This window comes from Euphorbia lathyris, chromosome 1 (assembly GCF_963576675.1).
Source record: "Euphorbia lathyris chromosome 1, ddEupLath1.1, whole genome shotgun sequence".
Classification (NCBI taxonomy): domain Eukaryota; kingdom Viridiplantae; phylum Streptophyta; class Magnoliopsida; order Malpighiales; family Euphorbiaceae; genus Euphorbia; species Euphorbia lathyris.
Window position 1 is genome coordinate 51,661,870 of NC_088910.1, and position 16,713 is coordinate 51,678,582.

At 35.6% G+C, this 16,713-nt stretch overlaps 2 non-coding genes across 2 annotated transcripts; both read left to right on the plus strand.

Annotated features, from left to right (window-relative positions):
• Positions 1–12,016: 12,016 nt before the first annotated feature.
• Positions 12,017–12,122, plus strand: LOC136216204 (small nucleolar RNA R71). Its single transcript, XR_010683194.1, has one exon. It is a non-coding gene; the product is annotated as a small nucleolar RNA R71 (small nucleolar RNA).
• Positions 12,123–15,390: 3,268 nt separating this feature from the next.
• TRNAT-AGU (transfer RNA threonine (anticodon AGU)) lies at positions 15,391–15,464 on the plus strand. Its single transcript has one exon. It is a non-coding gene; the product is annotated as a tRNA-Thr (tRNA).
• Positions 15,465–16,713: the final 1,249 nt, after the last annotated feature.

The following is a 16,713-nucleotide window of genomic DNA, read 5'->3' on the forward strand; positions in this document are numbered from 1 at the left end:
ATTCTTAATTCCAATTCACTATAATAGGTCGAGGAATTGGAGTTATCTATATAAAAGCATCCAAGTTATTTAATCCTGGATCGAGAGATTGGATTAAATATTTCTATCTGATACAACTGAAGTAAGTTTGAAAAGTGTTTTTAAGTTTAAACTTATTAAAATATGTATGTATCCCGGGCAATGCACGGAATATAAATTTAAGAAATATAATTTTAGTATTACTTTCATTCTTTCTAAACAAAACTATTTTTAAATCAAACTATTTATTTCTCTATAACCAAGAGAAAATGAATTTATAAAATAAACCCGTTATAGTAGTTAATCCGCGTTCTCTTTGGGAACGATATCTTTTTATTACTACAAGCGGAACCGTGCACTTACGGAATTCGCCTAACACTTACCATTCCATTACACTTTATCTCTTTAACTCGATTGTCACAATGTATTTAGGGGACCTCTTCCAGCACAAGACATAGGCTTTCCCTTGTAAACTCGATTTTCCATTATTTGGTGTGGTACGCGTGGTTGAACACAATGGAAATCCTTCACAAAATAACAGATAGAAAAATGGTAGACCTACCCCTAACCAAACCCATTCCCACCAAACAGGTCATTGAGACCATTGGTCAAGCAAAAGATAAGAAGAATGTAATTCCCTCCACTGGAAGGAACCTAAAAAAAGTCTTTATGGAAATGGACTTTGAAAACGAGTCCATAGATCCCAGAAATAAGATTATAAACACACTCCTCGTCTTTTAAGCCACATAAGCACAATTCATAAAAATCCAATGACAAATAATAGAACAACAGAGGGATATCTAGGAAGATAACCACAAGATATGGGAATTCCTTAAGGTCTAGAACTCGGGCGAGCATGAGAAGAGACCCATGGAAGCCACACAAGTAACTTCGGATAACTTCGGGCTCCCTAGGGAGCTCAACCCATCGACAGTCTTATTATCCTAGACGTTCCACAAACATCCAGACACATGGTAAAGTCCCCCGCAGAGTAGAGTGGGCCCTAAAAAGTAAAATTTCAAAGGTTTCTAGACAAGAATGACATTGGTAGCATAATTAGAGGGAAAGTTACCTCTAAAAAAACACGATGGTCTAGCGGCTCATTCTGTTTAACTTTCCTAAAAACTAGAAAAACCCCAGACTATCATCCTAAATCAATGTTGAGGACCCGAACAAGCACTACATAGCCTTTATGAACATGATGATGAACCTCTACTATAAGGACGATCACGTCACATGCAAGGTCTTTCTAATAACCCTGGTGGGAGTGACACAAGAATGGTACCAGGGGTTAGAACCCGAATCTATCAACTCCTTTGACCTTCTCAAAGATATATTCATCGCACGGTTTGTAGGTGATGTGAAAGTAAGGAGAATAAACTCTAATCTAAATGATGCCCGCCAGTGTATTACCGAGCCCTTGAGAGGCTACTTGACCCGTTTCCATCAGATGGCCTCCTAAGTGAAGTTTATAAACCTAGAGGTTTCTATTAACACTATATCCAATGGGACCATATTAGAATCCTTTCCACAGAAATTTTATACAAATCCCCCTCGGTCATTCGAAGAGCTAATGGAAGTTGAGCAAAGCTTTGTTGCTATAATGACCGCAACATGTTGATAAATTAGGAGGAGATTGTAAAAGAAAAGAATAGGAAAGGCCATGACAAGGAAGAAAAATGGAAGATGGTGACGGATCATAGGGAACCTAGCCGCACTAGATTGGACGAGGCCCTTCATCCCCTATAAAAGTAGAAGAGAAGAACCCCTTAAGGAGGGTCATGAAGAGGGCAGAGTAGGGCATAGTTTAGGGTGAAAAGTCCACTACTCCGAGGACTCCTGATAGGCCTAATCTCGTGGAACAACGACTGAGACCCGCTAACTTTAGAAACCATCTTCAGTTGAGCCATCTCAGTGTTCCACATCAAACAAATATAAGTACTGCAAGTTCCACAAAAAGGTAGGCCATACAATATATGCATTCCAAAACTCGAGAAACTGCTTTAGCAAGGACCCAAACCATGAACCATATAGAGACACGAATAAGACTCGAAAGAAATCTCACCCCTACGGGATGAGCCTAAACGACCCGATACTAAAGGCAAATTTAAGTTACTAATAAAGGGACTCCAATAATCGTAAGAATCTGACGGTTCAGTTTGGAGAGTCTCTCTCAGTAAGCCCTCTTACACATCGCACATACTAAAGCTTCAGTGATCTCCCTCCCTATAACCAACTATAACATCCACCTAATCCTGGTCAACACTAGAAGTTCGATAAATCTCATCTCATAGGTCACTTTGGCTAGTATGAACCTCAATAAGAAAAGGCTAGTGGAAGGGACCTTCTTTCTAGCTTATCTCTTGATGTGGAGGTACTAGTCCTCGGGTTGATTTTGCTTCCAGTTGTTGTCTTGGAAGATCTCAAAGAAGTGGGGTGTAGGTGGAGTGGTTTGTTATGGACATCCCTCTAGCCTATAACACCATCATGGGCAACCCTTTGATCTTCTGCAATACAACCACCATTAATATCGACAATTTGACCATTACTCGCTTTAACCCCAAAAGCGCCATAATGAGGAATCGACACCTAGCTAGGGAAATACATTGGAAATCCATTAAGCCCAAGCACACCACACTGTTCATTGACACCCTGGGGCATCGTATGATCTATGGGGACACTCTTCCACCCCTCAAGTCGATGGAAGAGTTCCACCTTCTTGATGGACGCGTTTTGAAAATAGGAACTCAGCTCTCACAACCTTTTGCGGACAACATCAGGCATGCCCTAGTCAAGCCACACACCGATTAAACATTGATCCTTCACATGCACTAGTCAAGCAGAAGAATCGTCTACACTCTTAGGACAAACAATAAGCATCCAAGGCTCAAATAGATAAACTCCTAGTTTTGGGATTTATTAAGGGAAGAGCACTATCCCGATTGGCTCTCTAATATATTCCTAGTGAAAAAGAGCAAAGATAATTACCAAATGCATGTAGATTTTACTGATAATAATAAAGGATGCCCGAAAAATTATTATCTGTTACCTTGCACTGACCAACTCGTCGACTAGACACCTGGTCGTAATATTCTGTCTGTGTTCGATGAAATAATAAGATTCCAATAAATACCAATGCATTTGGATGACACCAAGAAAACTTCTTTTGTTACCCACGAAGGCACCTTTTGTTGTAAAGTAAATGACTCTCAGGGTAAAGAATGTGAGCACAACTTACCAACGATTGATAAACAGCATGTTTGCCTATCACATATGGAGAACCCTACAAATGTACATCGACAACATGTTGGTCTGCAACGAATGGGAGGAAGATCACCCCGAAGACTTCGTTAAGGCCTTCACCATTTTCTCCCAATATCAACTAAATTTCAAATAAAAAACTTACACATCTGACTATTTTAACAAGTACTCTACTCGTTACCCCTATAAGTACTCATTATGTAGTTTATATAAAAAAATCTATAAGTTATAAGTAAAAAAATAAATTTCATGGTTTCATATATTTGTAAATGTCTATATGGTTTGAAAGTTTCTAAATGCACTGTTGAGCGATTTCTGTAAATGCACGGTTTCGCTTCTAGTAATAAAAAGATATCGATCCCACAGGGAACGTTTTGATAAATAAAAACTTATAATTTTGATTAAATTCGTTTTCCCGAGGTTAATAGAAAAATCGAAATGGATATGGATTCTGATTCTAATTTTGCCAATAGTTTAGATTACACTTTATAGAAATTATGTTTAGGTTAAAGTAGAATTCAAGGCTTATTTACACTAAGCAAGAAAACAACTTATGACTTTGATTTGATTATTAAGATGTAACAATTTATCTGTTAATTCAATTTATTAGGCTTTGAACTGTAATCAATCTTTCCTACTCGGCCTAAGACTGAAAACTTTAATCAAATTCGGAATCTAAACCGACTATTTGGTACTCCCGCAATGATCAAATATAAACCCGAATTTGTTAAGTGTTCAACAAAGTTTTCATGGAAAATGTCAAATTTGTTTATAAATGTTTTTGTGAAAACACCAGTTAAATTACTTAAGAATATTGCCTAGATCAGACTTAAAATAACAACAGTAAAGAAGGAATTGTATTGAAAACATATTTCATTAGTTTGATTTGAAACGTCAAAAGTTAACATAGAAGAAGAAGCTTGGATAAAATTTTAACTAATTGAGTTTCGGGCTGTCAATCATTTCCTCAACTTCGTAGGTTTGTCAGACCCTGGGGCGCCTCCTACACTGGTTCCTCTCGTTGAATCCTCGGAATAGAACCTACTCGGTCTCTACCAAAGTGTAAACTTGACTTCGAACAAAACTCGAACTTAAACGATAATAATTATGTCTTGTATCTAACTATTTGAACAACTTGTACAACAAGTATGCTTTTACAAAATCGAAACTAAAAATCTCTCACTCTCTTGAATGCTGAAATGTAACCTCTATTTTTAGTTGTTGAAGAGTTGTGTTGAAGGGACGTGTCTGTAGGTGAATAGTCATCTCTATCCGGATGAATGGATGCGTCGTTTCAGAATTAAAACATGTAAAATGTGTCTGATAAAGTTGTTGTTTCTGTAGAGATATTGGAAATCTCTGTCGCATCTTTAGAGTGAAGGAGAAATGTCTGAACTTCATATTGTTGTGCCATAAAAACGCGTGTCACGACCGAGATAATGAATATCTCGGTCGCGACAGAGACTTTTGTCTTCTTTCTTGAGTTGATTCCTTAGTCTCTGGCATGGCCTCTGAATCTCGTATGCGTCTTTTACTTGTAAACTTGATTTCTCTCTCATTTTTACTCCGTTTTAGCTCATATTTGGATTTTTCCAAATAATTTAGTACCCTGCACAATAGAAACAAATACAGACGTAAAATCATTCTAAAAGAATATAATTAACATAGTTTTAACACGAAACTGGCGTAATTATGTATGTTATTTTAGGTATATTTAGTTTTAAAAGAATGTATTAGTTTCATCGAACTCGATATGGACAGACTCTTCTACAACTTTAGTTCGTTTATTATACACCCTATGTGCTTTACTGTTAGTTGAGTACCCTAAAAAGATCGCTTCGTCAGCTTTAGCATCAAATTTAGCAAGGTTATCTTTTGTGTTGAGTATAAAAAATTTACACCCAAAGGCACGAAAGTAGCCAATGTTGGGCTTTCGTCCTTTCCAAAGTTCATAAGGGGTTTTCTTGAGTATAGGTCTAACTAAAGCCCTATTCAGTATATAACATGCTGTGTGGACAGCTTCACCCTAGAAATACTTTGGAAGCCTATTTTCGCTCAGCATTGTCCTAGCAATTTCGACTATTGTTCTGTTCTTCCTTTCAACTACCCCATTTTGTTGAGGTGTCCTAGGAGCCGAAAAGTTATGGTCAATGCCACTGACTTCACAGAATTCATCAAACTGTTGGTTTTTGAATTCTCCGCCATTATCACTTCTAATATGAGCTACTCTTAGGTCTTTGTCATTTTCAAGCTTTTTAATCAATGTTGTGAACATCTCAAATGTTTCATCCTTGCTACTCAGCAAGATGATCCAAGTATACCGAGAGAAATCATCTACAATGACTAAGGAAAATTTCTTACCTCCCAAGCTGAGTGGCTGGATAGGTCTGAAAAGATCCAAATATAGTAATTCCAATGGTCGATTGGTTGAGACAATGTTTTTACTTTGAAAAGACTTTTTCGTTTGTTTACCTTGCTAACAAGCATTACATAATTGATCTTTTTCAAATTTCAATTTGGGCAATCCCTCAACTAATTGCTTTCTAGCTAATTTGGCAAAGAGGTCCATGCTTACATGACCAAGTCTCCTATGCCATATCCAGGAGTTATCCTCTTTAGATACTAAGCATATATTTTTAGAAACCTGTTTTTCTAAACTCAACATATATACATTGTCAACACGAGGGGCAGTTAGAATTAAATTGTTTGTTTTTCCCTCGAGTATCCAACACTGAGTGGCATCAAATACAACCTTTATACTGCTGTCACACAGCTGAGCTACGCTCAATAGGTTATATTTAAGACCTTTAACTAAGGAGACTGACTCAATAGTAGGGTTACCTCCGATAGTACCTGATCCAACTATCTTACCCTTTTTATTGTCTCCAAAGCTTACATTACCACCTCGTTTAAGCTCAAGTGTGATGAACTGAGTTTCATCACCAGTCATATGCCTCGAGCATGCGCTGTCAATATACCACAGTTTTGATTTCTCCATGCATCTCAGGCTCACCTGCATTTTAAACTATTCATCTTTAGGTACCCAATTCTTGTTGGGTCCTCGTTTGTTAGTGCGAACAGGTGAAGCATCATATCTTATCTTGTGACGACATACATTTATGATGTGGCCTTGTTTACCACAGAAGTCACAATAAGTTACCCTTTTAGGGTGACTTTGTCTTTGGTCAGCACCATTGTGCTGAGCATGCCAACATACCTTAGTGGTATGACCTTTCTTTCCGCATAAGTCATATTGGACAGTCCGCTTATTATACCAACACACATCTATTGTGTGTCCTCTTTTCCCACAACAGTCACACTGAGTGAACTGCCTACGCTGACCAGTACCTGAGTACTCAGCGTGGGATTTATTTTTAGTTGAACCTTTTATTTGGTTCTGTAGGGTTGTGACATCCTTTCTCAGTTTCTTTGAATCTGATTGGACTTCCGAGACAAACTTGTGCATGATTTCCATGTTGTCATGCAAAGTTGAGTTGTTTTGGAGAAGATATCGAAGGTCACTGAGTTTGACCTCTTCAATCTCGTCACACCGCCTGCTGAGTGCCTTTATTTTCTTGTTACACTTTTTAGTCAGTGTATATAAATCACTCAGGGCGTTAACCATTTCATTTCTAAGCAAGTGTAGAGATGTTACCTCATTGGAATGTTCCTCTTGGTCAGAACCGTCAGAGAGGTCAGCTTGCTCAGATTGACTTTGGTCAGCAGCGTCGTCGGCCATGAAGCATATATTTGCTGTCTCATGTGCATCAGCTTCTGATGAGGTTGACTCATCACTGTCACTCCATATGGCCACCATTGCCTTTTTGCTTCCCTTCTTTTCTTTCTTTAAGTTAGGGCAACTTGACTTAATGTGCCCAGTTTGATGGCACTCAAAGCACGTGCCAGGCTTGGAGCTGTCCTTTTTGTATTTGTCACTAGACTCAGCTTTGTACCTATCGCCTCTTTTGTATGGCCTCTTGCTGTTCTTATCATTCTTTCTGAACAGCTTCTTCATCTTTCTTGTGAACATGGCCATCTCCTCATCATCTAATGAGTCAGCTTCGATTGAGTCAGCTTTCATGACAAGTGATTTCTGCTTCTTGTCTTCTGACTTTTCTTTAGCTTCAAAATTTTTCATAGAGATCTCATGAGTCAGCAAAGATCCGATCAGCTCATCGTATTTGTACGTGGTCAAGTCTTGAGCTTCCTCCACAGCTGTCTTCTTAGCTTGCCAGCTCTTAGGGAGACTTCTTAGGATTTTCTTCACCTGCTCCTCTTCCGTGAAGTTCTTTCCAAGTCTCTTAAGCTCATTTATAATATTGGTGAACCTTGAGTTCATCTCCGAGATGTCTTCGTTTTCATTCATCTCGAACAGTTCGTATAATCTCATATGTTGGTTCACTTTGGACTCATTGACCTTGCTTGTGCCTTCATAGGTCACTTCGAGCTTCTTCCATATTTCCTGTGCTGACTCGCAACTTGAAATCTTATTGTATTCTGCAGCATCTAGCGCACAGTGAAGCATATTGATAGCCGAAGCATTGTTTTGTAATTTTTTAAGGTCATCTTCTGACCACTCAGTTTCACTCTTGACAACCTTTTCGTTGTGAATAGTTTTATAAGGCACATATGGGCCTTGAACTATTGCAAGCCACGCACTCATGTTTGTAGCTTGAATAAAGTTTTTCATCCAGTTTTTCCAAAATGTATAATTTGATCCAAAAAACAAGGGTGGCCAACTAATTGATAATCCCTCAGGGAGTATCTGTGTTGTTTGATTTTCTGGAAGGAAACGAGTGCTGTTCTCAGCTATTTATCGGGATCAGCTCAAGATAGTTATATCTTTGAGTAGTGAGCTAATTAGCTCTGATACCACTTGTTGGTCCCATGTGATTAGTTCCAAGGGGGGGTTAGGAACTAATGTAACTTTTTCGCTAAATAATGCTGACTTAATTAATTCTTTAAGTTACTTAACTTAGTTTTAGGTCAACACGGCCGAGAAATGTAAGACAGCTTTAGTTTGATGCTGACTAGAACTATTTTACTTGTGAGTTGGGAATTAACAATTGAGGTCAGCTTCCAACTCAGCACCAAGATTACTCAGTGTTAGCTTTTACAATTTATATCCTAAGCAATTCAATCAGACAACACATATATAGATATATTGAGAGAGAGTTAGAAATTACTCAACACGACTTATCCTGGTTCGGCCTCTCCGCCTACGTCCAGTCCCTAGAGTCCCTCCGGGCTTTTTCAATCCAATACTGAGCTCTTTAAAGGTAGAGCACAAACCGTTTACAAGGCAGTTGAATATGCAAGAGTACCTTCCTCTATTCGTCTACTCAACTCCTACTAAGTGCTATAACCGAACACCTAGATTTCTCTACCACTGAGTACTTAAAACCGAGTACTCAGCACCACTCTCTCAATTTTACAATTGATACAAACTTGTTCTTTCTAGATGAAGAACACTTTAGATGATTACAAAATCAATCTAGCTTTTACACAGAAATAGAAGTTTGGTGTAAGATCTTTTTCTTGTTTGAATGTGCTTTTTATCTTTTCTCTTTTTTCTCTTGTATTTTTCTTGGCAAAATCGGCTTTTGATCCAAGAGTGAACTTGTCTTTTTATAGTTGAAATCTGAAGACACAATCATTTGAATCCGGAATTATCCATTGGATTCAAACGGCTCTTTCTTGCAACATTATTCTGGTCAGCTTCAGATTTGCAGGCCAATCCTGTCGTCTGAATTCCGCAGGCGTCAGGCTTGTCTTCTTCCTGCAGGTGTGTCTTCTAGTGCCAGTTCATCTTTTAGCTAATGGACAGTTAACCCATGCATCTCGAAATTGACTCTGTGCGTAATTCCAAGGTTTCTATTATTGGTGCAGATAGTTGTCGGATCTTATCTTCTAGCAAACAGATCATTCGCGTTGTCCTAACGAACACACAGCTTGCCTTTATTGATGATGCTTTTGTTCTTTCTTTCTGAGTAACTCTTACTCAGCTTCCGTGGTCAGCTTCGTCTGCAAGATTTAGTTTAGAGAAGGACTTCTCTTGTTTGATACTGAGTTGCGTTTCACTCAGCTTCTTTGGTCAGCTTCATCTTTAAATATTTTTTCTGAAGATGGCTTTTCTTCTGTTATGCTGAGTTGCACTCCACTCAGCTTGTGCTGTGTTCTCATGCTGACTTCGTCCTGTCTTACTTTTTGATTCTGTTTTCATTTATACTTATACTCAACATTGAACAAACATATTAGTACAATTAAATCAAAGCACTTAAATTTAATTGCCCCTTAATCATGGATTAACTTAAATAATTTTGTCAAATCAAAATCATGTGGAAAGATGTTTCAACAAAAAGTTCCATAGGGACATGTGAAGGTAGTTTTATCTTGGTCATCCGGGTAAATATAAATTTGAAAGAATCCGGAATACCCATCTAGGAAACAATAAAATGCATGACCGGTTATCCTTTCGATCATTTGATCAATGAAAGGAATAGGAAAATGATCTTTCCTAGTTGTCGTATTTAGGTTCCTATAATCTATATAAACCCTCCAACCTGTGGTAGTTCATGTAGGTATTAACTCACCTTCATCATTTCTTACTACAGTCATACCTCCTTTTTTTGGTACACATTCACAATGGATCGGACTAACCCATTCACTATCCGAAATTGGATAGATGATTCCATTATCCAAAAGTTTTTTGATTTCGTTTTTAACTACTTCTTTCATATTCGGATTTAGGTGTCTTTGCCTATCCGCTTTAGGAGGTTTTCCTTCTTCTAAATGAATCTTATGCATTACAATGCTGGGATTCATTCCCTTAAGGTCTGAAATTTGCCAACCTATACTTCATATCCTATTTCTAACAACCTCTTTTAAACTTATTTCTTGTTCATTAGTCAATTTGTTAGAGATAATAATAGGTAGAGTATCCCCTTTACCCAGAAAAGCATACCTCAAATGGCTGGGCAATTCTTTTAACTCTAATTTCGGTGGTCTTAAAACCGAGGGCTGTATTGGTACATCATCACGAATCAAAGGCTCTAGAGCCTTGTCTTCCATTTCTTCTTCAATTACTGGTTCAATTACATTTTCCTCTTTAGAAATATCACTGATGCATTCGTCAACCAAATCAAGTTTCATACAAACGAACTCTTCCATAGGATATTTTATAGCTCTATTCATATTAAACTCAATTTCGTCTTCTCATATTCTCAAAATTACTTTTCCTTCCGATACATCGACTAATGCACATCCCGTATTCATAAATGGTCTACCAAAAATTAGTGGACAATTAAAGTCATATGCAAAGTTGAGTATTACAAAGTCGGTAGGAAAAATGAATTTATCGACTTTTACTAACACATCTTCAATTATACCATATGACTTTTTAGTGGTTTGATCCGCTAATTGCAAAACCATATTAGTACGTTTAATGTCTTCTTCTAGACCTAACTTTTTAAATATTAATAATGGCATTAAGTTAATGCTCACACCCAAGTTGCAAAGACAACTTGGGAATTCAATATCTCCCAATTTACAAGGAATGGTAAAACATCATGGGTCTTTCAACTTAGTCAGCAAATGACTTGACACGATTCAACTACAATCTTTCGTTAGAACTATGGATGAAATACCTTCCCAACTTATTTTCTTAGAAATCAAATCTTTCAAAAACTTACCATAGTTGGGAATTTGGGTTATTGCATCCATAAACGTTAAATTAATATGCAAATTTTTAAGTTTATCTAAAAATGTCAAAATTTGTTTATCATAGTCCTTATTTTGGACTTTTTGTGGAAAAGGAGCTTTTGGTTGAAATGCACTTGCATTAGCATCTTTGGGCGAACTCTTCGAATTTTCATTCACTTCTGTGGCTTTTGTCGTCAAACCATTTCCCTGCAAAATGTTAGTAGCATTTCCGGACCTAAATAATGTTTTCCCGATCTAAGAGTTATAGCCTTAACTTGCTCTTTAGGATTTTCTTCCGTATGGCTAGGAAGGCTACCCTCCTTGCGGGATGGAATTGACTTGGCAATTTGTCCAATTTTTACTTCGAAATTATGGATGCTAGACGAGTGGTTTTTAAATAATTGATCAAAACTTGTTTTCAATACGTTTAAAACCTTCATCATGGTTGTTCATCTTTCCACCAATAGCATCTATAAACTTATCAATTTTAGAAGATAATGTGCCAATAGTGTCTCTTGATTGATTTTGATAATTATTAGTTCTACCTTCATTGGCACCAGTATTGTCATTCTCTTTCCAACTAAAGTTAGGGTTATTTCTCCATCCGGGATTATAGGTATTCGAATACGGGCTATTAATTTGATTCTGTCCTTGGACAAAATTTACCTATTCTACCTCATCCGTACCACTACAATCTATATCATTTTGGATGGGGTTTCCATTAACATCACACGATGTCATAAACTTGTCAATTTTATGCGACAGTGCAGAAAATTGGGCTTGTAACATCGTAATAAGGTTAAGATTAACTATACCTTTAATAGATGACGAAGTTGAGGACGATGGTTTTGGAGTAACCGGTGTATGTGCACGTTCTGTAGGCCACATGCTACTGTTAATCATCATTTCCTCTAAAAGTTCTTTTACTTCAGCAGACGTCTTCTTCATAAATAACCCTCCCGACATAGCATCTAGTGAACCTCTCGTTGTGGGATTTATACCATTGTAAAAGGTTTGCATTAAAAGTTGATCGGGTAAATGGTGGTGTGGTATAAACGTTGAAGTTCTTTGAAATGTTCTCATGCTTCATACAGGGTTTCATTTTTATGTTGTGTAAATGATGTAATTTCTTTTATGATTTTTGCTGTTTTGGCTAGGGGAATATATTTGGATAAAAATGCTTGGGCTAATTGGTTCCAAGTTTGGAATGTTCCGGCCGGCATAGAATTGAACCAAACCTTAGCCATGTCCTTCAAAGTGAAAGGAAAAAGGCGAAGTTTGATTCTTCAGCAGAAATGTCCGTAATTTTAAAGGTGTCACAAATCTCAAGAAAGTTAGTCGAATGGGCATTAGGATTTTCGTTAGACAATCCATAAAATGTCACACTGTTTTGCAGCATATTCAATAATGTTGGTTTAATCTCAAATTGGTGTGCATTAATTTGGGGTCGAACTACACTATTGGTAACACCGTTAACCCCTGGTGTAGCGTAATCCATAAGTCTAGGGCGTTCTCCCATTTCTACTGCTTGTGGTTCTTGATTCTGTGTCTCTTTGTTCTTTTTCTTTTTATTTTTCTTAAGTGTTCTTTCAATTTCTGGATCAAGTGATTCCGATTGAATGCCCAAACTTCTAGTACTGCGCATGAACAGAAATTACACGCACGAACTGAAATTACCTTCAAAAAAAATTGAAAAATAAAATTGTTAGTAAATTTAATATATAAAATATAAATATAAGTATCTATAAACCAAGATTCGGAATAAAATACAAAAAAATTGTTTAAAAAAATCAAATTGGCGTTCCCCGACAACGGCGCCAAAAACTTGTTGAACGATTTCCGCAAGTGCACGGTTTCGCTTGTAGGAATAAAAAGATATCGATCTCATAGGGAACATTTTGATAAATAAAAACTTATAATTTTGATTAAATTCATTTTCTCTAGGTTAATAGAAAAATCGTTAAATGGTTTAAATGGATATGGATTCTGATTCTAATTTTGCCAATAGTTTAGATTACAATTTATAGAAATTATGTTTAGGTTAAAGTAGAATTCAAGGATTATTTACACTAAGCAAGAAAACAACTTATAACTTTGATCTGATTATTAAGATGTAACAATTTATCAGTTAATTCAATTTAATAGGCTTTGAACTGTAATCAATCTTTCCTACTCGGCCTAAGACTGAAAACCTTAATCAAATTCGGAACCTAAACCGACTATTCGGTACTCCCATAATGATCAAATATAAACCCGAATTTGCTTAAGTGTTCAACAAAGTTTTCATGGAAAATGTCAGATTTGTTTATAAATGTTTTTATGAAAACACCAGTTAAATTACTTAAGAATATCGCCTAGATCAGACTTAAAATAACAACAGTAAAGAAGGAATTGTATTGAAAAGATATTTCATTAGTTTGATTTGAAACGTCACAAGTTAACAGAGAAGAAGAAGTTTGGATAACATTTTAACTAATTGAGTTCCGGGTTGTCAATCCTTTCCTCAACTTTGTAGGTTTGTGAGACCATGGGGCGCCTCCTACACTGGTTCCTCTTGCTGAATCCTCGGAATAGAACCTACTCGTTCTCTACCAAAGTGTAAACTTAACTTCGAACAAAATTCAAACTTAAACGATAATAACTGTGTCTTATATCTAACTATTTGAACAACTTGTACAACAAGTATGCTTTTACAAAATCGGTCACTCTTTTGAATGCTGAAATGTATCCTCTATTTATAGTTGTTGTAGAGTTGTGTTGAAGGGAAGTGTCCGTAGGTGAAGAGTCATCTCTATCCGGATGAATGGACACGTCGTTTCGGAATTAAAACATGTAAATTGTGTCTGATAAAGTTGTTATTTCTGTAGAGATATTGGAAATCTCGGCCGCGCCTTTAGAGTGAGGGAGAAATGTCTGAACTTCGCGTTGTTGTGCCATAAAAACACGTGTCGCGACCGAGATAATGGAAATCCTGGTCGCGACAGAGACTTTTATCTTCTTTCTTGAGTTGATTCCTTAGTCTCTGGTGTGGCCTCTGAATCTCGTATGAGTTTTTTACTTGTAAACTTGATTTCTCTCTCGTTTTTGCTCCGTTTTAGCTCATATTTGGATTTTTCCAAATAATTTAGTACCTTGCACAATAGAAAAAAATTCAGGCGTAAAATCATTCTAAAAGAATATAATTAACATAGTTTTAACTCGAAACTGACATAATTATGTATATTATTTTAGACATATTTTGGGCTTATCATGCACGTGTAATTTTCTTTTTTATGTAAAATTATTAGAAACTAAAGAGTTGTTTTTGTAATAAATATTTTTATATGTTAAGTGAGTATAAATAAATCACTAAAGTTTTGTTTTGTAAATTTATAATGTAGGTAAATTTAAACAACTAAAGGTCCGTTTGGTGTGCCGTAATGCAATGTAATGTAATCAAACTTATAATGTAATGGAATGGAATGGTGATTCCATTACCATGTTTGCTTGTTAAATAAAAAGAAAATGAAGAACTGTAATTACCATTACAATATTTATATTTGCCTAAATAAATATAATCATAAAATTTTATTTGCACAATTAAAATTAAAGAAAAACATGACAACATGAAAAATGAGATGAAGCGAAAAATGAAAAACACGAAAAATGCAAAAAATGCAAAAATAAAAAAGAATCAAAATCAAATACAAAATTATATTAGCTGAAATCAATTTAATTAGTGCATATATATATATATATATATATATATAATTACTTTTTTCTCGCTTTTAAATTTTCATGTTTTCTACTTTTTGCGTTTTTGAGAATGATAAGAGATTAGATTGAGGTGTGAGATTTGATAAATGAGAAGTTATAGAAGCTTTGAGAGTAACAATTAGGATTACATGTTTTGGATGTAATGAGAATTCAACTCCTTTTTCTATGTAATCGGAATTAAAAGCTTTATCGAACAAAATGTAACCTATGGTTTTCTCATTACATTCCAATAAAATTAAAAATTGCATCCAAACTTACTCTTCTCCTCCTGATTTCCTTTCTTCGCTCCTCCTGGATGATTTGGTGGGGGTTAGCTTCCCTAGGCTAATCTCGGGTTAGGTTTTTTCTTGTTTTTTGTTTTTTCTTTCCTGTTCCTACCAAAAAAAAATTGCATCTAAACATAGTAATGAGCTTTTGATGTAATGGGCATTCCATTAGGAAGTCCATTACGTCTTACCAAACGTACCCTAATTGTATTTGTAAAAAATTTAAACTATATGAACACATTTTTGTAAATACGTAAAATTATGATATTTATTTTTATACTTTGTCCATATACAATTTTTTAGACTACTATTAAGGAATATATATATATATATATATATATATATATATATAATTTTAAGTAGTCAAATTAACATTAAAACTGGAAGAGCTTTCATAGCTCAGTTGGTTAGAGCACCCGTTTAGTAAGCGGGAGGTCTTGAGTTCGACTCTCAATGAAAGCATATTAAATATATATGTATTTTAAATATTTTGGAGTTGATTTTTAACTCAAATTGGAAATTCTCTTAACGAGTTAAATCAATAAAAATAAAAGAATTATTTAGTTATAATTCAAACAAAAGAAATAAATAAATATTATATTTTCAAAATGTTTTATTAAATTTTAACTAGCCAAATTAACACCAAACTACAAAAATGGTGAAGCAGAGATAAAGTTTGTTTCTGTTTGTAGTAATTAAACCGCAACATGAAAAATTATGTCCACTTCTCAGAATCGTATGGCGCACTATGTTAGAGCATCATAGTGGTAAGTAACAACTTACCACTTTCACATCAAATAACACCCTATAAGTACACTCCACTAGAAAGGCTTGTTACTGTTACAAATAATCTACATATTATTTAATAGAACCAAATGATTGAACTCATATCAATTCATCGAGATCAATAGCGGAAGCATACCTGAATCCATAATGCAGCGGATTGAACATAATCGAAAGTGTCTCGGGTTGATTGGTCTTCTAGGACGAGACATGACTTGAATCTCTACGTTTGATGGGGAGAATGTAGAATAAGTAAAAGTGTATGTCTTAGGGACCATAACCCTTTTATTTATAGTAAAATATAATGAGTGTAATTACTATTCTGCCCATCATAGAATTAGATAATTATAGTCAGGTATCTACAGATACCCGTATATACGCATCACTCTCATAAACTAAATTAGACCACTTAACAGACTAACATTATGATAACTAATAATTTATAATATTATACACGAAAAGCGCACATTGTGGATTTTAATTCAACAATCTCCTACTTGCGTAAAACATGTATATATCAACAGTTCCGTCCATTAATCATGCCAACATAGAACCAAAGCAAAACTAATCACATTTAGTGTGACCTTACCAACAATGATCACATATATTAGCATAACCAAATGACATGAATTAAGTATGAATGTGTAGCATGAAAATTATATGTAAAGTGATCTCAACATGCCTATTTCAAATTGGTTTTACTTTAGTGAGATCAAGACAATAACACTTGCAGAATGGAATAAACTTTAAAACCTTATTAACTAGAATTGGTACCAATAAATGTGTCTAAAACTAAAGAACATTCAAAATACAAACTCCCACTGAACTCATATATTCTTAAGCAAAAACAACACCTAAATAAGCAATATGCTCATGAAAGACCATGTGAAATCATCATTAGCTGAACGGATCCGCGATGATGGAGTTT